Genomic DNA, 12,332 nt, shown 5'->3' with positions numbered 1-12,332 from the left:
CCCCCCCCCCCCCCCCGGGTACACCAGTCCCCCCTCCCCACCTCGGCCTTCAACCTGCCGCCGCCCGGTCTCCAGCCGCCAATTCGGTCTCCAACAGGCCGAAACTCCGTCTGCAACCGATACGCCGTCTCCAGCAGCCGCAGCTCCAAGCGAAATCCGGTGACTTCTAACCTTTGTTATTTCGTTATTTCGTATTGCATTTTATTTCATTATTTCATATTCCATCCTTATTGCATTGTATTTCATTATTTCATATTCCATCCTTAGTATTTTGCTCGTAGTAGCCCCTGTACCTTGTCGGCTGTCTGTTGTTGCTGTTGCTGTGGTCGTTTCTTAGTTTTATTTCGGGAATATTACTTTGAATGTGTGTGAGCTTTGTATTTCCTTGCTGCTGCTTTGATACTGTCACCGGGTTCATCTTTATATTTTCCTATACTGTCGGGTAGTTGTGGCTGTGGGTGGTAATGGGTGGATAGGGTCATGTCCGAGGGGGTTGGGGCGTGGGGCCGTGGTGGGGGCGGGGGATGGGGAGAGGGCGGGAGTGGGCGGGAGTGGGCGGGAGGCCAAGGTTGGGACGAGGGGGAGGTAGTGGGGGGCGTGTGGATAGCGACGGTAGGCTAAGGGTTGGGTCTTGGAATATAGGGACCCTTCAGGGTAAGTCCGTAGAGCTTGTGAAGATTCTTAGGAAGAGGAGGATCAACCTTGCGTGTGTCCAAGAGACCAAGTGGGTAGGGTCTAAGGCTAGGGATGTGGATGGTTACAAGCTGTGGTACTCTGGGAGCGAGAGGCGTAGGAATAGAGTTGGCATCTTAGTAGATGAAGAGCTTAGAGGTCAGGTAGTGGAGGTGAAGAGGATCAACGATAGGTTGATGACTATTAAGTTGGTCATTCGGGGGTTTACCCTGAACGTGTGTAGTGCTTATGCGCCGCAAGTGGGAGCGGAGGGGGAGGAGAAGATGCGGTTCTGGGAGGCTTTGGAGGAGGTGGTGAGAGGCGTGCCCAGTTCGGAGAAGATTGTTGTAGCAGGGGATTTCAACGGGCACATCGGGGCGCTACCGGGAGGCTTTGGGGATGTGCATGGTGGTTTTGGTTTTGGAGAGAGGCGACCCTATTGGAGTTTGCGAGGGCCTTTGGGCTGGTGGTGGTGAACTCGGGCTTCCCGAAGAAGGACGAGCACCTGATCACTTTTCGGAGCGCGATAGCCAGGACCCAGATTGACTTTTTGTTGCTTAGGAAAGGGGATAGGGCGTTGTGTAAGGACTGTAAAGTCATCCCGAGTGAGAATCTCTCGACCCAACATAGGCTTTTGATTATGGATTTGGGTATAAAGAAGAATAGAAAGAGGAGGAGTAAGGAGTGTAGACCGAGAATTAAGTGGGGCGGCTTGACGCCAGTGAATGCGTGGGAGATAGGGGAGAGGTTGGCGGGCAAGGGGGTGTGGGAGTGTAGGAGGGACGTGGATAGTATGTGGGACAGGGCGGCAAGGTGCATCAGGGAGAATGCAAGGGAGGTGTTGGGTGTTTCTAGGGGCCGGGCCGGTCACCATCGGGGGGATTGGTGGTGGAATGAAGAGGTGGAGAAGAAAGTGGAGACCAAGAAAGAGGCGTATGCTAAGTTGGTGGAAAGTAAGGACGAAGAAGAGAAGCGGGTAAACAGGAAAGAGTACAAGCTAGCGAGGAAGGAGGCGAAGTCAGCGGTCACGGCAGCTAAGACGGCCGCTTTTGAGAGCTTGTATGCAGGGTTATAGGGGAAAGGAGGGGAGAAAAAGTTGTTTAGACTCGCTAAGGCTAGGGAGAGGAAGGGTCGTGACCTCGATCAGGTGAGGTGCATTAAGGGGGAGGACGGTAGAGTGTTGGTGGAGGACGGCCACATAAAGAAGAGATGGCAGTCGTACTTTCATAGGCTCTTGAATGACGAGGGGGACAGAGCTATTGTGTTAGGGGAACTGGAGCACTCAGAGGAGTGTCGGGATTTTAGCTATTGTAGACGTTTTAAGGTAGAAGAGGTTAGACAGGCAATCCGTAGGATGCGTAGGGGTAGGGCGACGGGGCCGGATGAGATACCGGTAGAGTTTTGGAAGTTCGTTGGAGAGGCTGGTGTAAGGTGGTTGACTGGATTATTTAATGAAATTTTCAGGACGGCAAAGATGCCCGAGGCGTGGAGGTGGAGTACCATGATCCCTCTCTATAAGAATAAGGAGGACATTCAGAGTTGTAATAACTATAGGGGGATTAAGTTATTGAGTCACTCTATGAAGATCTGGGAGAGAGTGGTCGAGGTGAGGCTGAGACGGATAGTGTCTATCTCAGAAAACCAGTTCGAATTTATGCCCGGCCGCTCGACGACGGAGGCAATCCACCTGGTACGGAGGTTGGCGGAGCAGTATAAGGAAAGGAAGAAGGATCTGCACATGGTGTTTATCGACCTGGAAAAGGCTTACGACAAAGTCCCCAGGGAGGTGCTTTGAAGATGCTTGGAGGTGAGGGGAGTACCGCAGGCATATATCAGAGTAATTAAGGATATGTATGAGGGAGCGAAAACCCAGGTGAGGACGGCGGGAGGAGACTCAGAGCATTTCACTGTCCGGACAGGATTGCATCAGGGATCTACTCTTAGTCCCTTTTTGTTTGCGTTAGTAATGGATGTGTTGACGCGGCGTATTCAAGGGGAGGTGCCGTGGTGTATGCTCTTTGCAGACGATGTAGTTCTGATAGATGAGACTCGAGGAGGTGTAAATGACAAATTAGAGATGTGGAGGCAAACTCTTGAGTCTAAAGGGTTCAGGGTGAGCAGAAGCAAGACAGAGTATGTGGAATGTAAGTTTAATGACGTGAGGCGGGAGAACGAGGTAGTAGTGAAGCTGGAAGCACAGGAGGTATGTAAGAGGGATAAGTTCAAGTATCTCGGGTCCGTGATCCAGAGTAACGGTGAGATTGACGAGGATGTCTCGCACCGTATTGGGGCGGGATGGATGAAGTGGAAACTCGCGTCGGGGGTGCTGTGTGATAAGAAGGTGCCGCCCAAGCTTAAAGGCAAATTCTATAGGGTGGTAGTCCGTCCGGCCTTGCTGTATGGAGCGGAGTGTTGGCCAGTTAAGAACTCCCACATCCAAAAAATGAAGGTGGCAGAAATGCGGATGTTGCGCTGGATGTGTGGACTGACTCGAGGGGATAGAGTTCGGAATGAGACTATCCGGGAGAAGGTTGGGGTGACTTCAGTGGAGTGTAAGATGCGGGAAGCACGATTGAGATGGTTCGGACACGTGAAGAGGAGGGGCATGGATGCCCCGGTCCGTAGGTGTGAGAGGCTAGCGTTGGATGGTTTTAGGCGAGGTAGGGGTAGGCCGAAGAAGTACTGGGGTGAGGTGATTAGGCGGGACATGGAACAGTTACAGCTCACCGAGGACATGACCCTAGATAGGAAGGTCTGGAAGACGCGAATTACGGCAGAAGAGTAGGGCCAGATTGGGTCGCTAGTGTAGGGAATTACTTGGTGGGGGTTTTTTTATTTTTTTATTTTTTATTTTTTATTTTTTTATTTTTATTTTTATTTTTTATTTTTTATTTTTTATTCCCGTTATGATTCCGTATTCAGTGTTCCATGCTTATTACGAATCTGTGTGCTTTCCTCTGCTTTCCTCTGTTTTATATTCCTTATGGGTGCCGTATTTATGTTATGTCATCTGCTTCTGTGCTTTACTATGTGTTTGTGTGATATCTTGTGCCTTGAGCCGGGGGTCTTTCGGAAACAGCCTTTCTACTTCATCAGAGGTAGAGGTATGGACTGCGTACATCTTACCCCCCCAGACCCCACTAAGTGGGAATACACTGGGTTTGTTGTTGTTGTTCATATATGAGAGCAATTTAAAACAGTTCATAAACATATCATATAGTAAGAAATCTCATGGGCATTTTCGAAAGACTCTGTAAAATCATCTGAACTCTGTGGCACTCTTTGTTTTACTTCTGCACTAGGTGGTATACCCTACAACTCTGAAATTCCACAGGCTATATGAAATCCGCCATTGACTCGGCGGGGAAGCCTCCAACCCAGGTGTGCCGCAAGGGTTGGAGTCTCTGACTCTGCTACGCCACACGACCGTCGCCAGCATAAAAATAATATACTCGGATCGGCAAATCACAATTTTAGGCTAAGAGTTACTTGAACTCTAACCCTCTTCAGGCAACTACCTAGCTCTCTTTATGCCCATTTTTAACTCTTTAAGACATGCATTCTCTGAAAACATACTCTGAAAACTCTAACTCTGTTATGGCATACATTTATATGGTATCGTCATACCATTGACTTACAAGTCACATCTCTGAGCCATTTTTAGCATATTTCAATCTCTGTTTTCAAAACATAAATTCGGGACCACCATATCAATAAATCATTTCAAAGAACTCTTTCTCTAAAACTCATGTAAACACATGTATGCAACTCTCTTTGTCAAACTTTCAATGATGCAAGATGGTCATGTCAAAGCTCTTAATCTCATGCAAATCTTTCTCTTCTAACAAAATATATTTACATCGAGAAACTCCCTCTCTTAAATCTCTAAATCGTGCTCAAAATACTATGGTATTTGAGTAAACTATTTTCAAGCCGTAAATCATGCATTTCAATCAATCACCATAAGATCATAAACATAAGGTTATCACAAGAGAGGGATTTTCATTATTTGTGCTCTCAAACAAATCTTCAATTTCAAGTTTCATACATATACTTATATGTGTAAATCAATTTCAGGGGATAAGGCCTAAAGGCCAAAACAACAATATCATTAAACATGCATAAAGCATAATAAAATCATGGATCTCAAAACCCCTTTAACAAATTCATGCTTGATGATTTTTAAATCATAATTGGGTATTTTCAACAAGCCCATGTAGTTTTAGGATAAACCCCACGTACCTCAATTTAGAAATTTGATGGATGGTTCTTGAAGCCTACGGTTTGGGGATTTCAAATCTTCAATCAGTTTCGAAAACCCACGGTTGAATCTTGAGTTATTTGGATTTTTAGTTTGAAACCCTAAAGAGTGTTCTTATGAATTTTTGAAGAAAATATGAATAATGTGGTCACTTGGGAGAAAAATCCCGTGTTTAAGCTGACAAAGGGGTGGAAATTACCCAATATACCCTTAATGAGATGGAATAAAATATAATTGGGAGCCTAATTTTACGGGCCACCGCGACGCGCCACTATCGCGGTGGCTCACTGGGAATTGACGAATGGGATTCTTGGGGTCACCGCGATGCGGAGCCATCGCGTTGTCCCACTGGTTGGAACCTGGAACTTCAGCACGACGCGCCATAATCGCGCTAGGCTACTAGAATTTGACAATTGTTAAATAGACCACCTCCGCGACGCGCCAAGCACCAAAATGATGGTGTTTTATGACTAGGACTTAAATTAGCCATAACATCTAGCCCGGGTATCGGATTTGGGCGAATCTTATATCGACAGAAAGCTCATTCAATTTCCCACACTACATAATTGATTAATATGGAAAATTTGCATAGGATTTATGGCTTTTGGATCATCTACGCATCGAAATGATGGTTTTCATTCTAGCCCGAAATGCGGGGTGTTACACCATCTCATCTAAAATCTTAAGCTATTGGGAGAGCACACTTTTCTTATTTAGTTATATATTATCAACAAAATTCAATAACAATAGTCAAGGATATTCTTGATCTATGTCTGCAATCTCCTTTCAAAGTAATAGTAGACACAAGCTAGGCACTATTGAGATGTTTTGTTATCATGAGAAGGATAACCAAACAACAATAAATTCAATTGATCACTAACGAATTTAGCTTTTTATAAGAAACTAAATAATAATAACAACATACCCGGTGTATTTTCACAAAGTGGGGTCTGGAGAGGATAGTGTACGCAGTCTATACCACTACCTTAGATGAAGTAGAGAGGTTGTTTTCGATAGACCCTCAACTCAGGACAGATAACATTATAACAAACAAAAAACATTAAATAAACAACAAAATGGGATAACACGCTAGTTAACAAAAAAGAACACCGACAGAGTAATACTATAAACTATCTATTCAAGATCACAAACATCATCAAAACACTAAGAACAAGAAACTTCAGGCACAGATACAAACAAAACACTCCTCCCTAATACTACGGACGGACTCCTACCCACTAACCCTCTACCCTAATCCGCATACTTCATACCTTCCTATCAAGGGTGATGTCCTCCGTAAGCTGTAACCGCTCCATGCCATACCTAATCACCTTCCTCCAATATTTCTTCGGCCTACCTCTACCCCGTCTAAAACCATCTATAGCCAACCTCTCACAACTCCATACTGGAGCATCCGTACACCTCCTCATCACATGCCCGAACCATCGCAACCTCACTTCCTGCATCTTGTCTTCCACTGAAGTCACTCCCACCTTCTCTCTAACCCTATCTCTCCTGGTAAGTCCATACATCCATCTCAACATCCTCATCTCCGCTACCTTCAACTTTTGGATGTGGGAGTTCTAAATAAGAAAATAATTTTGAAGATCGCCATTTCTAAATGTCAATTATTAGACATCTCATATACATTTTCTCCTCCCTTTTCCTTTTCATTTTGACCAAAGAATGAAAAAAAAGATAGTGTAGATAAAATGGTGTATCAAAAAAGAATCAAATCATTCATGTTGTTTCAGATAGATATTGGAGAGTCAAAATGAGAGCATTCCTAAATCCCAAACTAGTCAGCCTGTAACTATGAGGCAGATAGACGTTGCTTTTCAATTGAATTGTCCAGAATAGGAGTAATACTTCATGGTCGTAGTCAATATTTGATCTAACCAATCCATTAAATAAAAGGATCGAGATGATTTGAGTCATTTATTATTATCATTAAGTGCAGTAACAAATTTCACATTTAACTGTTCAAGAGCCACATTGTATTAGTTCTTTTAATCTAGTTTATACAAGCTCAAATTTAAGTGACGAGATGCATTTTATAATAAAACGAAGAGCCTTTCAAAATTAGCATGTTGTTTTTATAACCGTTGTGTCCGCGCCAGTGTTACAACCTTAGGAGAACGTTACAACCCTAGGAGAACCATACCCCAAAAGCTAGCTATTAAGATGGGAGAGCCTAAGGTTATAAATACCCCACACCAATACTTTGTTGTACCAATGTGGGACTTTGCAATAGATCATAACAAACCACCACGCTCCGCATCCGTCGTCCTCGATGGCTCTACTCTAGGTAGCTTTCACTCTACTTATGTAGGTAGCTCTTTCCCAGGTAGCCCTTTTTCGAGTCAGGTGCACAGGTGCCTCGATGGTTGTGCGCTAAACATTGTTAGCCCCGGCCGAACACTGCCATACCGGCGTCACCATCCTAGGCACGGTGGGCGCGAAGGGTGATGGTCGGCTCTGATACCACTGTTACAACCTTAGGAGAACCACACCCCAAAAGTTAGCTATTAAGGTGGGAGAGCCCAAGGTCATAAATATCCCACACCAATACTTTGTAGTACCAATGTGGGACTTTGCAATGGATCATAACAAACCACCACGCTCCGCATCCGTCGTCCTCGACGGCTCCACTCTGGGTAGCTTTCACTCTACTTATGTAGGTAGCTCTTTCCCAGGTAGCTCTTTTTCGAGTCAAGTGCACAAGTGCCTCGATGGTTGTGCGCTAAACATTGCTAGTCCCGGCCGAACACTGCCATACCAGCTTAGGAGAACCACACCCCAAAAGCTAGCTATTAAGGTGGGAGGGCCCAAGGTTTATAAATACCCCACGCCAATACTTTGCAGTACCGATGTGGGACTTTGCAATGGATCATAACAGCCAGCTTGCGCACACCTCGACTAATTCCACGGGATACTAGTAATCTCCCACCAGCAACGATTACCAGGCAACTTTGTCCACGACGAGCCTTTCAAAATTAGCATGTTAGTGTGACTTGGTGTATTTCATGAATGGTCAGTGGGCATATGGGAGTGATTCAGTTATACTGTCAATGAAGGATTTCTGCATAGTGTATTTCTTAGAAATAGAATGGTAAGGGAGAATATAAAGTTAAAAATCTATAATTAGAGATTGAAAGCTTCTCAAAGTGAAGCAATGGTTGTTAACGTGGCATGGCACTGGTTTCAATACATAACTAAAAGATTTTCACATATGCTACACATACCTTGAACTATAAACTAATCACTAAATTCATAGAAAATTAACTTGAAAGAGAGTAAAGCAAGCACAGACGAAGAGAAGTTCATAACTTTAACACGCTAAAACTGTATAGAACAAAATGTAGCAATAATAACCAGAGAAAAACATAGTTCATCTCTAAAGATTCTGCAACCAAAAAAAAAAAGAATTGATCCTCTAGAACTTCAAATTATAGAGACAGCGGATTGCTATAAAATTTTCAAGTTACATTGGATAATAATGGAAAACAACTGTCATTAAGCTATCAATTTGGATCAATGTGAACATGTTCGATTTTTCTGGCAACATAAGAATCTAAATAGATAATAAACATTAATACATTCCCACCTAGCTTGCTAATCTAAGAGAACTTTGTTTATTCTATGCTTGCTAATCTCATGTCACAAAAAGGAACAATATAATTTGATGTCCCATGATCTGTGATTTAGGTATATTCTATTTCCATGTACTTCTATTAATCTTGTCTTTTCACAGTCCCGTCTGGTCTGACTATACAAAACTCTGCTACCTATATCAATTTGAGATAAATTTTCTTTGGTTTTGATTTGTAAGCAGAATAAGCATACATGTTTTTTATTTCTAGAATTGTATTATAGATGATATGCTTTACATGTGTCACTTTTGAATGTTAAGGAAAATAGCAGAACTCTTAATGTGAAAATGTATGATTCATTAGCTAAATTGATATCTTGAAACGACAGTTCCAGCATTCCAAACACTATAATGGGACGAAAGCAAAATTGGAAAAAATAGTATAACTCTAACTATCACACCTCAAAAAGAAACTCATGAGAAATATTCTTGGTCTCTATCATTGTTGTTGCAGAGACTATGTCTGTCTAATCTGAGCATCAATAGAATATCTATGAGGTACTTTCTAAATAGAAAAGTCGCTTAATATTTTAATCCAGACAAAAGCCTCTGTATCATGCAAATGATTAATTACGGATGAAAGGCAGAAACAAAAGGAAGAAAATGAATGCAAAATAACATTAAAGAGAGAGTCAGGTAGAATACTAACGACAGTACTCATGAATTTAAGGTATGAGATAGGAAAATTGAAGAGAACTCAAAGGTGATTAGGGGAAAATTGGGATAAAACCTGACCTGAAATTGCTGTCCTTTGAAATTTTGAAGAAGAGAATTCTGAGTGCTAAGTTACAATCTGGTAAAGTGGGATGTGTTCAAAAGCCAAGGAGGTTTGGGCATAAAGAAGTTTAATCTACAAAATACTCATTGCGGAAGTGGTTAGGGAGATTTTGAAATGAAGAAATGGCCCTATGCAGAAGATCCATCTCACAGGAGTATGGGCTTCTAAATCACTGGACAACTGAGGAAGTTGCTGGAACTTTTGGTTTAAGTGTGTGAAAACCATCAGAAGAATGTGGCCCCTTTTCAATATCTACATGTCTATCAAAGATAGAAACAGACATGTTTATGAAAATGAACATGTCTATCAGATGAACTTACGACTCATTTGCCCCTTTTCATAAACAAAATTATTTAATGATGTTTTGTTTGATTTAAGGAAATGAGCCCAAGAGACCACAAAAAGTAGTAAAAGATAGCGAAAAGGAGCAAAAGCAAAGAGAAGCGAAGTGGAGACCCAAAGTGTGGTCGCACAAGGAGTCCATGATCAAATCGAAGAAAGGCTCAGGACCAAGAGTGCGACCTAAAATCCCAAAATGTGGACCGCATTTCCACAATGCAGTACTATTGTGCGGACACATAAAGGGACGAGGTGGCAATTTTGTAATTAATTGTTTTGTTTTTGTGGGCCTTTAAAAGGTTGATCCTTAGGGCTCTGAACCTTCAGGGTTTAATGATCGAGTTTTTGACTTCCAAGTTATTGTCGAGTCCTTTAAAAGAACAAGTTGCTTAGCTTCAAGAACGCATCTTTGTGACTTGTGAATCCATGATTTTGAGATTATGATTCAGATTTTTCTTGTCATCATCTTTGTAATTTCATAATGACGAATTTCTATTTCTCTTGTGATATATATTGTTCTAGTAGCATGAGTACCTAAACCCCATAATAAGGGGGTCTATCAATATAGTGATTTAGAACGGTGTTATTGCATGTATCACAAACTCTTTTGGATTGAATGCTTTTTAATGGTTGCAAACAGAACTTGTTTATATTCTAAAGTTGCTTGACAAAAGAGGTTAAGATTAGGAATAAGAGTTAGTATGGGGATTTGAGGCTATCAACCCTCATCTAATGATTTAACTTGTTACAAGTATAATCAACCCGAACATATGACGAGGTTAATCAACAAACACTCAAATTCCGGAAGGATTTAGGGAGATATTCCTTTAATAGCTGTCATGTGATCAGGAGGTCACAGGTTCAAGCCTTGGAAAACAATCTCTAGAAGAAATGCAAGGTAAGGCTACGTACAATAGACCCTTGTAGTCGGACCCTTCCTCAGACCCTGCGCATAGCGGGAGATTTAGTGCACCGGGTTGCCCTTTTATTTCTTTAATTGGGTCAAAAGACTTTAGATGAACACTAGACGCGCCAGTTTTGCATGTGAAACACCATAATAGATTGCAATAAGAGGTAAACTTGTTGAAGTTACGATATCTTGGGGAACACAGTTCTAGTTTCATCTCAATATTGAAAACAAACACCAAAATTAGTAGTAATCAACTATCTAAACTCTGGATTTGATCGTAACCCCCCTGGAAATACAGACTGTTGGTTTGAATAATCATTAAAGACATATTTCTCACCATTTTCCCTGTGAGCTTCGGCACAACCTCGTTGGCTTCTATATTTCACTAACGACAACTTTGTATTTTTTAGGAGGTGCAACTTGGGCATATCAAATTTGGCACCATTGTTGGGTCATATTTTTTGGAATTTTCATTTAGGGGTCGTTTGGTTTGAAGACAAGTTATCCTGAGGTTAGTTATGCTGGGATTAGTTGTCCTGAGATTAATTATCCTGATTGTATTTCTTAGTGGTTGTTTGTTTGTAATACTAAAAATAATATGTATTGCATTCTTACTAAGAATATATTGTTCGTTTAAAAAAATACCCTTCACCTTATTTAGCTTAATTATTTTTAGGCGTGCATTCCTATTATTTTTTAGTGTATTCAATTATGTGTCAATATATCAGATTCATGCGTATTTGTCCAAATATATTTTTCTTATAAGCAAAGATCAACATATATGCATACGTACGGAGCTTTCTTTTTTTTACAATTGATGTAGTTGCATAATTTGAAACGATAATATTTATCAAAACTAGGCAAAACCTTTATAGTTCCTAAAATATTTAATTGCGGAAATGGACTAACTACCAATAATTAAATTCTGATTTTTCTTTTCAAAAAACGGTTAAGCTCTATATTAGATGTTGCATCATCTTGAACAAATTTAAAACCTACAAAATAGATTTGTCATGTTATATACAAATCAGTAATATGTTTGGCACTAGAACTTGGACGAAAAGATCTCTTCCCAGATATGCTTGGCTTCAATTCAGCAACAGTGACAACTCCTGTCTTCTTTACCTAAATTAATCCTAGCTACCTAAAAACATTAACCAACTCCTCTTAATAGCAATTTTTCTCTTTTTTGCAGACGAGTCGGCACAAATATATGTGTGTGAAAGTGATATTCACGGATTTGGAGAATAATTTTGTCATTTTATAATTTTATTCTAAGGATAAATTATGTTGGGATTGTTATACCACCAGATTTATGGGAACTTATCCTGGTACTATTTGTTAGCCCTGGGATAAGTTATCCCAAACTTGGCAACCAAACGAGGCACCAAAATTTTATCTCGTGACTATTTATTTTAGTACCTCACACCAAACAACCCCTTAGTGTTTAATTCTACTTGTAGTACTTTCTTATATTATTCTTTTTCTTGTTTTTGTTGTTCAGACTGATGGAACACTTTGGAGAACATTGAGAATTTGTTTGGATAGAATTAAAATCTGGTCAAATCAGCTTTTAATTTTTTTTAGCTTTTTTAGTTTTTTTGGTAAAATTAAAAAGTGCTTAAAAGAGCTCAAAAATGATTTAAAAAACAAAAGTTGAGAAGCTGGGTACCTCATGTAGAGAATAGCAGAAGAAAGGTGTAGTTGGAGAGACCTTCTA

The 12,332-nt window shown here is 41.1% G+C and overlaps 1 long non-coding RNA gene across 1 annotated transcript in view; it reads right to left on the bottom strand.

Moving 5' to 3' along the window:
* Nucleotides 1–10,180, bottom strand: part of LOC124887403 — a 14,908-nt gene extending 4,728 nt beyond the window's left edge. The window contains exon 1 of the long non-coding RNA XR_007045112.1: nucleotides 9,321–10,180. This is a non-coding gene — a long non-coding RNA (uncharacterized LOC124887403). The remainder of the gene's footprint in view (nucleotides 1–9,320) is intronic.
* Between the last annotated feature and the right edge of the window lie 2,152 nt (nucleotides 10,181–12,332).

The sequence above is a fragment of the Capsicum annuum genome, chromosome 9 (assembly GCF_002878395.1).
Source record: "Capsicum annuum cultivar UCD-10X-F1 chromosome 9, UCD10Xv1.1, whole genome shotgun sequence".
NCBI classification, from domain to species: domain Eukaryota; kingdom Viridiplantae; phylum Streptophyta; class Magnoliopsida; order Solanales; family Solanaceae; genus Capsicum; species Capsicum annuum.
Note: the sequence above shows the minus strand (reverse complement) of the source record. Positions and strands in the feature narration are given on the sequence as shown.